The sequence below is a fragment of the Periplaneta americana genome, chromosome 6, assembly GCF_040183065.1.
Source record: "Periplaneta americana isolate PAMFEO1 chromosome 6, P.americana_PAMFEO1_priV1, whole genome shotgun sequence".
NCBI lineage: Eukaryota > Metazoa > Arthropoda > Insecta > Blattodea > Blattidae > Periplaneta > Periplaneta americana.
Genome location: NC_091122.1, coordinates 149540741 through 149555995, shown reverse-complemented (window position 1 = coordinate 149555995; position 15255 = coordinate 149540741). Strand labels below are relative to the sequence as shown.

Genomic DNA, 15255 nt, shown 5'->3' with positions numbered 1-15255 from the left:
TGAACAAGCATTCATCGGCTTTACAACTTAATGTGCCTAACCACGGTTATTTTATGACTAGTACTGTATTCTTAAGACTTTAAACTTCCGCTATTCTATCTGTAACTGATACTTTATAAACGATTTTACAATTTAAAACTCTTGAAGATAAATGTATAAAATTTACTGATAATAATATTACGGTATGTTAACTAGAACACCATAACTAGAAAACGAACTTCTATGCAAAGTTCATGTTGCAAATCACATTTTGAACATTATGCGGAACTGACAGACTATTTGAAAAGTACCGTATATCCCTGTCGACTATTTTACATGCACACATTTCGTTTTTTAATGAAGTCTGGTAGAGGTTTAAGTGTCGACTTCATGATCGCTTTCTCACGCTGCACAGTGGTCTAGAATGCAAATTTAGCGGGACATATTAATAACTTTTCAGCTACCTAACAAATTTTACACAGTAGTTACAGGTAGCATATATATTTTGTATGCAAGCTCTCATTACGTTGGTATAAGGGAAACTACCCCTTATAGGGGGGGGGCACATTTAGACAAAATTAGAAACTTTTCTCCTATCTGACAGATTTTTATGAAATTTTACGAAACAGTTACAAGTAGCATATATGTTTTGTATACAAGCTCTGATTACCTTCGTATAAGGGGAACTACCCCTTATAGGGGGCGCAATTAGATAAAATTAGTAACTTTTCTCCTATTTAACAGATTTTTATGAAATTTTACACAGTAGTTACAGGTAGCATATATGTTTTGTATACAAGCTCTCGTTACGTTGGTATAAGGGGAACCAACCCTTATAGTGGGGGCGCAATTAGACAAAATTAGTAACTTTTCTCCTATTTAACAGATTTTTATGAAACTTTACAAAACAGTTACAAGGAACATATATGTTTTGTATACAAGCTCTGATTACGTTCATATAAGGGGAACTACCCCTTATAGGGGGCGCAATTAGACAAAATTAGTAACTTTTCTCCTATTTAACAGATTTTTATGAAATTTTACAAAGTAGTTACAGGTAGCATGTATGTTTTGTATACAAGCTCTCGTTACGTTGGTATAAGGGGAACTACCCCTTATAGGGGGGCGCAATTAAGCAAAATTAGTAACTTTTCTCCTATTTGATAGATTTGTATGAAATTTTACAAAACAGTTACAAGGAACATATATGTTTTATATACAAGCTCTGATTACGTTGGTATAACGAGAACTACCCCTTTTAGGGGGCACAATTAGACAAAATTAGTAACTTTTCTCCTATTTAACAGATTTTTATGACATTTTACAAAATACTTACAGGTAGCATGTATGTTTTGTATAAAAACTCTCATTACGTTGGTCTAAGTGTAACTACCCCTTATAGGGGGGCGCGATTAGACAAAATTAGTAACTTTTGTCCTATCTAACAGATTTTTATGAAATTTTATACAGTAGTTACACTTAGTACATTTGTTTTGTGTACAAACTCTGTTTACGTTGGTATGAGCAGAAGTGCTCCTTACAGGGGGATGCATTTAGACAAAATCTTATGGGGGGGAAATGTAACATTTTAGGTACTATTGCACCTTTTGGACACTCAAGAAGCTTATAATTAACAAGCTGTCATCTTGAATTCCCTGAATTATACTGCGGAAGCAGATTCGGTTCACAGATATTGAAATAATTGCAACCGAGAAAAATTGCACTACTGCACCTCGAAAGAATAGTGCTCATAAATTACTTCCGCAAATCTGCGCACCTTAAGACTATATTTAAAATAGAAGTAAATAGTGGAGGAAGTGAAAAAAAAATCATTTTTGGACGAACCAAAGGGTTTTTTTTCCCTCTACCTTAGCAAAGTCTGCACTCAATGGTTATATTTATATTTTGTCCCGTGTCCATTCATGCTAATTTGACATGCTATAATAACATTAAATGTAACACAAACAAACAGTGTTACATACCTAAAGAACTACTTGACATGTTGACAAATACAACAGAGATACAGCACAAGGAAAACGGTAGACTCGCGGCGCTTGCTGAGTAAGAATGCTTGGGTGGCGAAATGTGGCATGTTACCGTCTTCTTATCTCGCTATGCAGCCACCTCCGCTGATTAAGATTATCAATTCAGTGTTGCTCAGTTATATAGGAAAAATAATTTAAAGGTTTAATTTCATTTTTTTACATGTCATTTTTCTCCATTTGTCCTCCTAAATATGGATTTTAGACCACTGTGCGCTGGAGAGAAATTAGTAAATACAGGGCTCTAGTCTCTTCAAAATAGATTAATAAAATACAAAACAATAAAACAGAATAGGATGGGTATTTTCCGGGCTAGAGGGCCGTGGTCTGTCGGTGCTACAACCAAACGTTACACACAGCAGATCTCTCCGCACACGTGTACCACGCCACTGAAGATGTCCACCGGAGTAGTGGACGAAACGTTTGGTTGTAACACCGACAGACCACGGCCCTCTAGCCCGGAAAATACGCATCCCATCAACGCCGGCCGTGAAAGCCTACATTCTAAGAATAAAACAGAAAGTAAAACAAAGACGAATCCCACGATACTTCTTAAAAACAAGTTAAAAATTGCATTTAACTTCAATTTCATGTCAATATTTCAATAATACTTACTTACTTGCTGGCTTTTAAGGAACCCGGAGGTTCATTGCCGCCCTCACATAAGCCCGCCATTGGTCCCTATCCTGAGCAAGATTAATCCACTCTCTATCATCATATCCCACCTCCCTCAAATCCATTTTAATATTATCTTCCCATCTACGTCTCGGCCTCCCCAAAGGTCCTTTACCCTCCGGCCTCCCAACTAACACTCTATATGATTTCTGGATTCGCACATACGTGCCCTGACCATCTTAAACGTCTGGATTTAATGTTCCTAATTATGTCACTATTAAATACGAGAAAAATTCGTACCGGCACCGGGAATCGAACCCAGGACCTCTCAGCTCTGCGCGCTGAGCGCTCTTACCAACTGAGCCATGCCGGGACACGATCCACGGCGCCGGCCGAACCCCTCTCGTAATATTATTTTCTCGTATTTAATAGTAATAATACAATAGACTAATTCATATGAGTCGTGTAATATTTAATGAAGTGGGCGAGACCTCATACATGAATACTTGATGTACTAATTATGCGAGGTGAAGAATACAATGTGTGCAGTTCTGTGTTTTGTAACTTTCTCCATTCTCCTGTAACTTCATCCCTCTTAGCCTCAAATATTTTCCTAAGCACTTTATTCTCAAACACCCTTAATCTCTGTTCCTCTCTCAAAGTGAGAGTTCAAGTTTCACAACCATAAAGAACAACCGGTAATATAACTGTTTTATAAATTCTAACTTTCAGCTTTTTTGACAGAAGACTGGATGATAAAAGCTTCTCAACCGAATAATAACAAGCATTTCTCATATTTATTCTGTGTTTAATTTCCTCTCGAGTATCATTTATATTTGTTACTGTTGGTCCCAGGTATTTGAATTTTTCCACCTCTTCAAAAGATAAATTTCCAATTTTTCTATTTCCATTTCGTACAATATTCTGGTCACGAGACATAATCATATACTTTGTCTTTTCGGGATTTAAATTTCAATAATAATAATAATAATAATAATAATAATAATAATAATAATAATAATCATCCATATTTTTGAGGAGCCAAATCATCATCTACATACTAGATGTACTGGTCTTTATTTGGACGAACAATGCTCTTACACATGACGGGCCTCTTTGACCATAAAATCAGTACGATGTAGGACCACTACAGAGACGTCAGAGGACAAGGTAAGAAAAGGGGACAAACACCCAGTGGAATCTTCGCCTACATAGGGAATCGAACCACGGACCATTTGGTTGAGAAGCGCTTTCGCTATACACAGAGCTATAGCTACGAACGTATTATACATTGACCTTTAATTTAAACTACGCAAAAGAAAAGGGTTCAAAATTAATTATTTACATTTATTTATTTTCATGGATCTCCCGTTTCAGAAAAGCTTTCTTTTGAGATGTGTTCTACTATAAAAGGTATAACAGAATTAACGTGTGTGGTGAAATGTGGGTCAGGGTATTTCGCTTGGCATGAATAAAACTGTCATTTAGTTGATTATTGAGTCTGATCTATGTGGGAGATACAGCAGTTCTTCAAGCTTTCTGGCAATTTTCTTGCGCTATAGTGCAGCAGCCTGTTCATCTTGATCATTTTTCAATTTGTGGCGATCTCTCCTCTCTCTCCGCACGCCCTTAAATCAATAAGCGACCGGCCGACAGCTCACTCAAGTTCAAGGGCGCCTTTGCGCTACCAGTCAGCCAGCCGGCTGCGCCAAATCAATTTCACGATCCAGCGGCACACAGATACGCGCAGGCGCGGAGCGGAACCTGTTCAAATTTCGCGACTACTGTTATCTGTGTATGTATTAGACCTCGGCATGGGCTATTCCATATGAAATCGATCAGTAAAAAACCTCGCATTTTTTATACTCTAATTTTTTCCCTACTTATACAAGGTGCTGAGAAGAGTGCATTTTAAAAAATATACTATAGAAAGTCAAACGGTTTTCGTATTGTTGAGCGACAAATTTTGCGTATTTTATAAAAACAAGCCTCTTTCAGCGCTCAGAACTCTGGAACCGTTTACTTCAGAACATTGAACGGGAGCTCATTTTGAAGCTGACATTTGGTAGGTGATGTTAAGAAGTAATCCTTATTTTCATTGTACACAGACAGACAGATAATCTGATTTTACTTATTTTTAGGCTTTTTGCCAATCTGTAAAAATGTAAAAGAAATATTGAGAAAAAAACCTTGCATTATTAAGAGGGATTCGGCATTGTTTGCTTAGTGGCACGGCTATAAGTTTTGAGGGTATTAAATAAATTATTTTCACACGCCTAGACTTGAACGGCTCATTAACGCACGCACTGACCGATAGATGAAGATAAGCGAGCGTTGGGCGTCATTTTACTCCTGTGTTTATGAAAACCTGTGATAAAGCTAGCCCAGCTATGCGCTACTAGACGAAACATCACGTATTTGTCTCCTGGGCTTGCATCTCTCGCCTAGCTCCCGCCTCACAGTCAGCTGGTTAGCTCACGCGCGTACTATTTATTTTCTTTATTTGATATTTCAATACTTTCTTATCAACGTTGCACCAGTAAAAAATATGTGTTTATTTGTACTTTCAATGAGGAATCTAATTATATATTTTTAAAATATTTTTTCGTGGGCAAAGGCGTCTTAATCAAGAAAAATCTAAATTTCTCCATTTCCATAAAAAGTAAGAAAAACTGTTTATATGTCAATATAAACTTTAACTTTTCAGCATCAAAATAAACCATGATTTTGATCATTGGGTGAAAGGATTTCGGAGCCACAACAGTTTAAAGTTGCTAATTTTATAAAAATACGATAAATTTAAATATTTTTAATTTAAACACTATGAAGTTCTGAGACCTCAAACTTTGCACAAAGCATTGTATCACAGTTGTCTACGGACAGAAAAAGTTTCATTGTATTTAAAAATTGCAAGGTCAATTTTCTCTGTATTTCGGTCGATTTGAGATGGAATAGCCCGTATGCAGTCGAGAATTTATAACCGACCGGTTGAACCAGGGTTGCCATACGTACGACTTATAGTCGTACGCATACGACTATTTTGACTAATTGTACGAGGTACGACCGAACTGTATGTCGTACACCATTTTGTACGGCTGTTTTTCTGAAGGGACAAAATTATTTTGAAACTTTAGCCTATAATTAAAATAAAATTAACTGTTAATTCGTCCCTGTTTAGACAACTTCTCTTTATTCAGTATGTCATTGACTAATATGAAAGAAACACGCTTTAAAGGGATAAAAGATGTTTTGAAAATCAATATGGTGACTACACTTGTCATGTAAATCATAATTCGTCATCTTGAGCTCCAGGTTTCATGTACGGTGCAGTTATATGAAAGTAATACGAGTTCAGAGATCTGCTAACTTCATTGCATTTCAACATTGAAAGTATTTTATCAATGAAATAATACCGCAGTAGGATTGAGAAGTCTAAACGCGCCGACATTTTAGCGATGTTGGGTTTGAGTCGCCTGCAGTGGATTAATTTGATGTAATCATCAGCTGCCGCATTGATTGATATTAAATATCTGCTGTCGCACAGGTCAAAGATACAGATTCTGCTGACTTTCAATATACAATGTCGTAGTAATGTTTCCGACCAAGCGTCATCGTGCATGCTTTACGCCTTACGGGATGACAGTGTCGATGAAGAAATTGTAATTTAAATGCTAAATGTCATTGTGGATATCAATTATAATTAGTAATGGATGAATAAATGGAAGCTGGATGTTGACTGTCATTGTGGATGTGAACAATAGTAATTTGTAATATTCCTATTTGGAACTAAATTTTTGTGGTGGAATTATATAAATGTATTTATAGGCCTATGAACCACTTTTTAGGGTGTTATGTGAAATATATTTGTGCGCACTATCTATAAAAATAGTGAAATGATTTAATGTACGACAATTTTATGCTCAAGTACGACCTTCTTCATAAGTTGGTACGACGGTTGCGTTTCCTTTATCTGGCAACTCTGGTTGAAACGTTTACTCGGTCGGTCGCGAGCGCTCGAGGTTATTGCACTACAATTACACCATCTTTTAATGCCTGATCCCAAAACAGCCCACCTAAGAAGTTTGAAAACCATGTTGAGTCCGATAACCTGTACCCCATACTAGCAGTAAAGGCGTGAAAATGTACTTTTAATATTGCGTTAAGAAACAAAGGTGCGTCCTTAAAGTAATTGGGTTAACCACCGCGAATGCCTATCCTGCCATGTGATATGCGACGCGCTTCGCCATCTCAGGGTCAAGGTAGAGAATGAGGGGCTACTCTTTTTTTGATGTCGCATCCCGATTTCCCCACCCGTTTCTGCTGGCTCCTCTGTAAAGGCTAGTGGCTCGATTGTTAAACTCTTTCCTGAAAATATTTGTTGTACAAAATTGCAAGTCTACGTAATATTATACCACTGCTTAAAACAATTTAAAGAAAAGGACCCCGTTTAAAAGCAACTGTCACGTGATTTCCCCCGTTTCGACGAACCTGCGACATACCCTCTTGGACAGACAGTACGTTATTCAAGATTCAATTTCACACCTTACTGTTAGTGTGGACAACTAAATGTTTGTACTCATTTGTCTAACTGCTGTTGAGATCTAACAATATAGCCTGCGCAGTTTGAGAGAAGGTTTCCACATGAACTCATTAAGAGTTCCCCACTGAGCTCAGTTCAGTTTTCGAAGGAATGAATGTAACTTTTAATGGAAGTGGGCATTCCTGGAAAGACATAAAAGTAGGTCGTGGCTTTCAACTGTCCTATTTTCCAGCCTACTAATATAAAACCATTTCAGACTATTAAATTTAATTACTGAACGCTATGAGAAGTCGTCATGTTATTTCAACTTTTAATCTACTTGGTCATTTTTAATAGCACACAAAGAACGTTTTCTTACAAACAGATTTTCATGCAAATTTCACATAAAGAAAGTTACTACAATCACTGGAATATTTCGTCCGATAACAAAAACGTTCAAGTCATTCTGAAGTTCTTCTTCTGGGCCTATAGTCTAATAATTCTCCAGCATTTCATTCACAATATTATTTTATAACTATAAGTTTAATTAAAAATGTAACAATACAATAACAGCCTTAAGGTATATGTACACCTTTACATACAAAAAATTTTGTTTTGCATAATTTTGCTCTGTAAAATTTTTATACAATTGAGAATGGTACCAGAAAGAGGATGAAGTGAACAGATCCCTTGAAATTATGTCTAAATATTGTTTACAAAAATTATTTTGTTCATAATTTTGACATACAACTTGAAACATGATAGCTCATGTAGTTTTTAAGATAGAGCCACAGTTTCTTCACTGTTATATAGCTAAAACTATTCTTTAGTGCCTGACATATAGCTATTTTTTTTATTTTCATTTACATTAATCAAATATTACCATATATGTAACTTATACTAATATTTTATGTTGCATAAATCATGTAAAAAAAGTCCATAGATAATTATTAACTATATTAATGTTACTTTACTCACTGTCAGGCAAAGGGGAAAAAGGGTTTTGCGAGTGAGTAAAATCGGTAATGTATCATCTTATATGTGGGTATATATCAATGTTATCTAAGTAGTTAATTATGAAAACCGGACTGACATCATGTCATTCATGTCCCTGAAACGACAACCACAACACATTTGTACTATTCCGTTGAAAACGCGTATTTGTCTCCGACCTATATCTACATGGAGAGATTCGATTAGATTCAGAATGGAGCTTGACTGGCCCATCCTTGAAGAGAAAATGAAGTTATCATCCTAAGTCACGTGTTAAGACATCCGTTTCTTATAAAGTTATTCCAGTTGCTGTTTTCTGTCTAGTAAAAACAGCAAAAATATAACATTGCAACCGCAAGCTTCCGTATCTTAGTGATAAAGAACAAATGTCGGATTTAGTACGTCCTACAAGCGCTTAAAATCAAGAACCAATGCAAAGAAAGATGGATGGAAGTTATCAACATTTCAGTCAATGAACTACTTACAGTCAAAAAAAACCTTATCTACCAGACTTGCAATGTTCAGATAATTCCACGTAGTCATTCTTTATTCCATCTTGTAGTAATAGTGGTTGTAGCTGTATTGCATTTAATGAGTTAATGCACTCATATGCAGACATAGAAATTCAACGTGGGTGAGAATTGGCGACGAATTTTGCCTGCAGCTCTCTTTCAGGGATAGGATTCTTCTACGGGCTGCGTCCGGATTGATTCCCAAATCCTCATGAATGACGTCCGAGTTGATTCCCGATTTGATTTCTACCTATGTTCACCTTACGTTCGGATTGGCTCCCAAATCCTCATGAATGACGTCCGAGTTGATTCCCAATTTCATTTATACCTATGTTCACCTTACGTCCGAATTGATTCCCAAAGCCTCATGAATGACGTCCGAGTTGATTCCCGATTTGATTTCTACCTATGTTTATCTTACGTACGGATTGATTCCCAAATCGTCATGAATGTCGTCCGAGTTGATTCCCGATTTGATTTCTACCTATGTTCACCTTACGCCCGGATTGATTCCCAAATCCTCATGAATGTCGTCCGAGTTGATTCCCGATTTGATTTCTACCTATGTTCACCTTACGTCCGGATTGATTCCCAAATCCTCATGAATGACGTCCGAGTTGATTCCCGATTTGATTTCTACCTTTGTTCACCTTACGTCCGCATTGATTCCCAAATCCTCATGAATGACGTCCGAGTTTATTCCCGATTTGATTTCTACCTATGTTCACCTTACGTCCGCGTTGATTCCCGATTTGATTTCTACCTTTGTTCACCTTACGTCCGCATTGATTCCCAAATCCTCATGAATGACGTCCGAGTTGATTCCCGATTTGATTTCTATCTATGTTCACCTTACGTCCGGATTGATTCCCAAATCCTCATGAATGACGTCCGAGTTGATTCCCGATTTGATTTCTACCTATGTTCACCTTACGTCCGAGTTGACTCCCTTTGGATGAATGATCCAGAAAAAAAATATTGTCGCATTAACATGTGTAAGCAATGTGGATGTTCTCTCGAAAATGAAAACCCTATTTTTAGATGGGACGTTTAAATCCTGTCAGTCGCTTTTTATCAGATTTTCATAGTGCATGGATCAAGGAATAAACATTACGTTCCCTTTTTTTTTTCTTCCTGCCAGGTAAAACTATAGAAATATACAAAATGGCTCTTCAAGTACTAAAAAATCATACAAATCCTGATGTTGTTTTAGTTGATTTTGAGGAAAGCAGCGATATTTTATTACTTAATTGACTTATTATTCCCAGAACATGAATTTTACCAGCAATCGAAAAGTGTTGAGAATAAATTTGAATAAGGAACAAAAAAAAAAGTTTCCTTCCCAGGCAGGATTCGAACCACGAAAGTCTTAGTTACCAGTCTATCATGCTCTGGAGTGAACAAGGCTCTGAAATCAGCTACAAGGGTCGGTCCGGTTTTTTTTTTTTTTGCCACTACTTTACAATGGTTCTGTAGTTAAATCCAACTGAGCTGAAGGAATGCGTTAAGTACACACACAAACCACCACAAACTATTATATTAACCCTATTATTTATTACTTCACTCGTACTTAACATCGAAAATTTTTCAAGTAAAGTTCGGAGAACATTTCTCCTCATTCTGTGATATAAAGTCAGGTGTACCTCAAGGTTCAGTCTTAGGCCCTATACTATACACAATTTATACAGCTGATTTTCCAATTTCTAATGATGTATTGATGGCTACTTTCGCTGATGGCACTGATATTCTTGCTTCACATGAAGATCCATCAACTGCATCTGAAAACCTACAGATGAATTGAAAGAAACAGAAGACTGGCTAATTAAATGGAGAATACAAGCGAGTGAAAACAAATCAGTTCATGTTACTTTCGGAACCAGAACTGAAAACTGTCCTCCTGTAACACTGTACAACAAAGAATTTCCTGAAGCAGACGATGTCAAATATTTAGGTATGCATTTAGATCGCCGCTTAACATGGCGTAAACATATTGAAACTAAACGTAAAGAATTAAATTTTAAAACATCAAAAATCTTTTGGTTATTGGGACCTAAATCAAAACTGTCATTAGAAAATAAACTTCTTGTTAATAAAGTCATACTAAAACCAATCTGGACATACGGCATCCAACTGTGGGGAACTACTAGCAACTCAAACATTGAAATATTGCAGAGGTATCAGTCCAAAACTTTACGTACCATTGTCACTGCTCCATGGTATGTACGTAATGATGTCATTCATCATGATCTTAACATTTCAACTGTAAAAGAAGAAATCTCTAAGTTCAGCAAAAAATACCTGCACCGATTAAATCAATATCCGAATCATCATGCATTAAATTTGCTGGATAATAATCAAACAATAAGACGACTTAAAAGGATCAATGCTCTTGACCTTCCATTCATTTTTACTACAGCTATTTAAAACATTATTTTTCTTTTGGAGTGTTGTCATGGGATAACATCTCCGCTCATGTCATATTCTTTTATAATATTTACTTATTGTCTATTGTAGACAGATTGTAAATGTGGCACAATTGTATTAAAAAAACTTATATGAATAGATTCAAAATCTCATATTGAAGGTAATAAAATTTACATTGAAGTTACATTATCTTAAAATTTCTAAACTGCAATAGTCGATTCTGTCATTTTGTTGGATAAATTGCATTAATGAACGCTTGAAAAACGATTGTCATTATGGCAGTTATGTTAGCTAAAAATTAAATGATGGAGAAACGTGAATTAAATTCTTGTGGATTGAATAAGATATTGTACATTTTTTTCTTTTCTTTGACTTATTTACTCTTTTATCTTCCTTCCATTTTCTCCATTCGCCTTTTGTTTCTTCTTTGTATTTTAACATCTTCTACTGTCTTTCGCATCTCGTTTGAGTTATGAAAGAATAAAACTAAACTACAATAGAAATTGTGAAAAGGATTGGACATTATTGTTCGGAACCGTGGATGTTGAATGTGCTGTACAAACGTTTGTGGATGTTGGTCTTTCTTATCTCGTAATCACCTGATTATGTTCAAACAGACAACAGTATATCACCGACGGTCGAGGAAACTGTGCAAAACTCCAGTCACGTTTCCAGGGGTGTGGCCAACGTGACTGTTACGTCATACATTATACAGTGTTAATGTATATGACTTGCATCCTTTTAGAACGTTCGTATAAACGTGATATTTCGAAAATAAAATTAATAATTGTGCATGCGCCTTATGTATGGCACTTCAGTCGCAGTCCTGAATTTGTTCCTCTCACATAACCGGTTTTTATGTTATGTTCGCTCACATAGAACATACACGAAAAACATCAAAATGATACAAATATCTGTCTATACCTATGAAGCTATGCATCCCACTGATTACGTACCGGTATGTAAAAATGCTGACATATTTATTTTATCATATTTGTTGATAATTATTGCACTATATTATAGTTTCTTTTGCAATATTAACTACTGTTTTTCCTTGCTTGAATAACATTTTATGTAAATCATTACTATTATTATTGCATCAGTAACTACTGTACAATAATAATAATAATAATAATAATAATAATAATAATAATAATAATAATAATAAGCCCACACCTGTGGAGTAACGGTTAGCGAATCTAGCCGTGAAACCAAGTGGCCCGGGTTCGATTCCCGGTTGGGGCAAGTTACCTGGTTGAGGTTTTTCCGGGGTTTTCCCCTCAACTCAATATGAGCAATGCTGGGTAACTTTCGGTGCTGGACCCCGGACTCATTTCACCGGCATTATCATCGTTATCTCATTCAGACGCTAAATAACCTAAGCTGTTGATAAAGCGTCGTAAAATAACCTACTATAATAATAATAATAATAATAATAATAATAATAATAATAATAATTTATTTTTAGTACAACATCAAGCATAACCTTTTGTTAATTCTTATACAGGGCTTTCATTGCAAAACTTCCCAGTGTAAATAACTTAATTACTTAAATTGAATTAAATTTAAACAAAAAACACGTCAATTTAGATATTTAGTCAAATAATAAGAAGACTTACAATGACAAATGCTCTTGACCTTCCATTCATTCTTACCACAGCTATTTGAAACATTGTTATTTTTCTTTTGGAGTGTTGTCATGGAATAACATCTCCACTGATGTCATACTCTTTTATAATATTTACTTATTGTCTATTGTAGACAGATTGTAAATGTGGCATAAGTGTTAAAATAAAAAAAAAATAGATATTTGGGGGGGGGGAAGTCTGAAACCAGGCTTAATTGCATTTTAGATTTCACCCCCTACCCCTAGCCTCCCCCACATTGAAATTTCAAATGGCACCCTTATATTTTTACACTTAAATATGAAAGAGCATTCAATTGTTTATACACCTCATTCATTTGTTTTCGCATCTTTTGTTTTCTATCGTCGCCTGGGAAATTACTAAATATGTTGATTACTGCAATAAGCTATTTGATTACAGTCTTCGTCCAATAATTTATAATTTCACTTCTTGTTTATATAATTACTATTAGATGCCCGCTTTCTTTGAGATATTTAGTATTAATAATATTAAATTTTACCTTGAACTTTGTTTATTAGTAATACAGATTTTATGCTTTTACTGTTTTCGTATTTTTCTTTTTAGTTTTGTGTTATTGTAATTGTAAATGTTATTGCTCTATAAGTTATGTATGTTTTTGTGTTATTAATTGGTACTGATTTCAATTTTTTGTACATGTAAATTACACATTTTTGGTGGTGCAGAAGAGAAGGCCTAAAGGCCTTAGCTACAACAGAATAAATAACTAAATCAATAGACAGATGGATCGATGAATGAATATTTGTTTGCTTGCTTATTTATTCATCCAAATAAATAAATAAATAAATAAATAAATAAATAAATAAATAAATAAATAAATAAATAAATAAATAAATAAATAAATAAATACCAAGGGTATTTCTCTCGAGATAATAATAGTGACAAGTACATAGAACTGGCATCCCTACTGTTACTCAGTGCCGATTGCAAAAGAGGAGCCTTAACCTCTCGTTACCGTGGGCCACCGTAGCCGTCACAGAGATAATAATAATAATAATAATAATAATAATAATAATAATACTATTGTTATTATATAGTATATTATTATATATTATTATATAATATTATTAGTATATAATATGTTAATATTATATACTTATAATATTATATAATAATATACTATATAATAACAATATTATTATTATTATTATTATTATTATTATTATTATTATTATTATTATTATTATTATTATACCGAGCATAGTGATTGCGTGATTTGCACGTCTATCTTGCATTGGGAAGTCCGGGCTTCAGTCCCAAGAGAATGTTGAAAACGCTTATTTTCACGGAAATCTCTAAATACATTTTTGTAACATTACAATTCTTTATCTAATCGTTTCTCGTACGTCGCATAAAATGGACCCTATTTGAAAAATAAACGTTTATTTCAGCTCTAGGGCCTAATTGTTTAGGAAAACAAAAACCTTAGAGCACTATTAAAATCGACATGCTGGAAAGCAAGTTTAGTAGTAGGATGCGTCCAAGTCGAACTGAAAACTCGTCACGGCTAACCGCAGAAGAGAAACAACAAAGTTGCTGCACCGCTGCACGTTCCGTGTGGCAGCCCATACTGAAGGGAGATACAGTTGTGTCCGTAATGACATGACTCACAATTTCCAGAGCCGGTTTGTCTCACACGTGACCGTGTCAGTCGTCGGGACTTCGGAATAAATGACGCTTCACTACCTTTGTCTCCCCACCTTCCAGCTGAGATTCATTCAATCGCGCTGTGTTATCCCGCAAAAACTACAAAACTTTAACCCCGAGGGTCCGTTATTTTAGCGAAGATTCTTGCACAGGTGATGCAATATGAGCAATGTGAAGTGCTTGAGAGAGACGTGTCTTCCTCGAAAGCTATTATTCCATCCAGCCTGAATCAAATACAGTGCCCTACAGATCCGTGTTTTCTTCGTATATAAGCCAGTGGTTCCCAAACTGGTAACAGTGTAAAATTCTTTCTCAGACCGAACAGTTACATTTATTCGGATCAAATTTCCACACATTAAAAATACACAAAACTAAAATTATTTAAGTCATTTATTATCGCAATACAATACAATACAATAAAAAGCTTTAGAATATATTCTGGAAACACAGACTGATAAATCTTATCTTCTTCACACTGATTCTCAATCAAGTTTACAAGCTCTTCAAGATATATTCTCTACCAACGCGCTAATTCAAGAAATACACCAGCTCCTTACTGACCCGATGAAACAAGGACGAAAAATAACTCTAATATGGATCCCTTCTCATCAGGACATTCCTGGTAATGAAATTGCAGATGCTGCAGCAAAAGAAGCTACACGACTTCCATTGCATTTTTTAACGTTTATTCCACATACAGACGTACAGACGCCATTAAATACATAACCAGAAAACTGCACAACCGTTGGCAAACATCATGGACAGAGTCATCATCTAGCAAACTTCACGAAATAGTACAGCATTCCAGAATGAAATATCCACTACAGAATTTTAAACGTCAAGATCAAATTATAATCACC

General features: G+C 35.3%; 1 protein-coding gene and 1 non-coding gene across 2 annotated transcripts in view; both read right to left on the bottom strand.

Moving 5' to 3' along the window:
* Cipc (Clock interacting protein circadian) overlaps positions 1 to 15255 on the bottom strand; it is a 439550-nt gene that overhangs the window by 22457 nt on the left and 401838 nt on the right. The gene's annotated exons all lie outside the window — the stretch shown is intronic.
* On the bottom strand, positions 2934 to 3009 carry TRNAC-GCA (transfer RNA cysteine (anticodon GCA)). Its single transcript has one exon. It is a non-coding gene; the product is annotated as a tRNA-Cys (tRNA).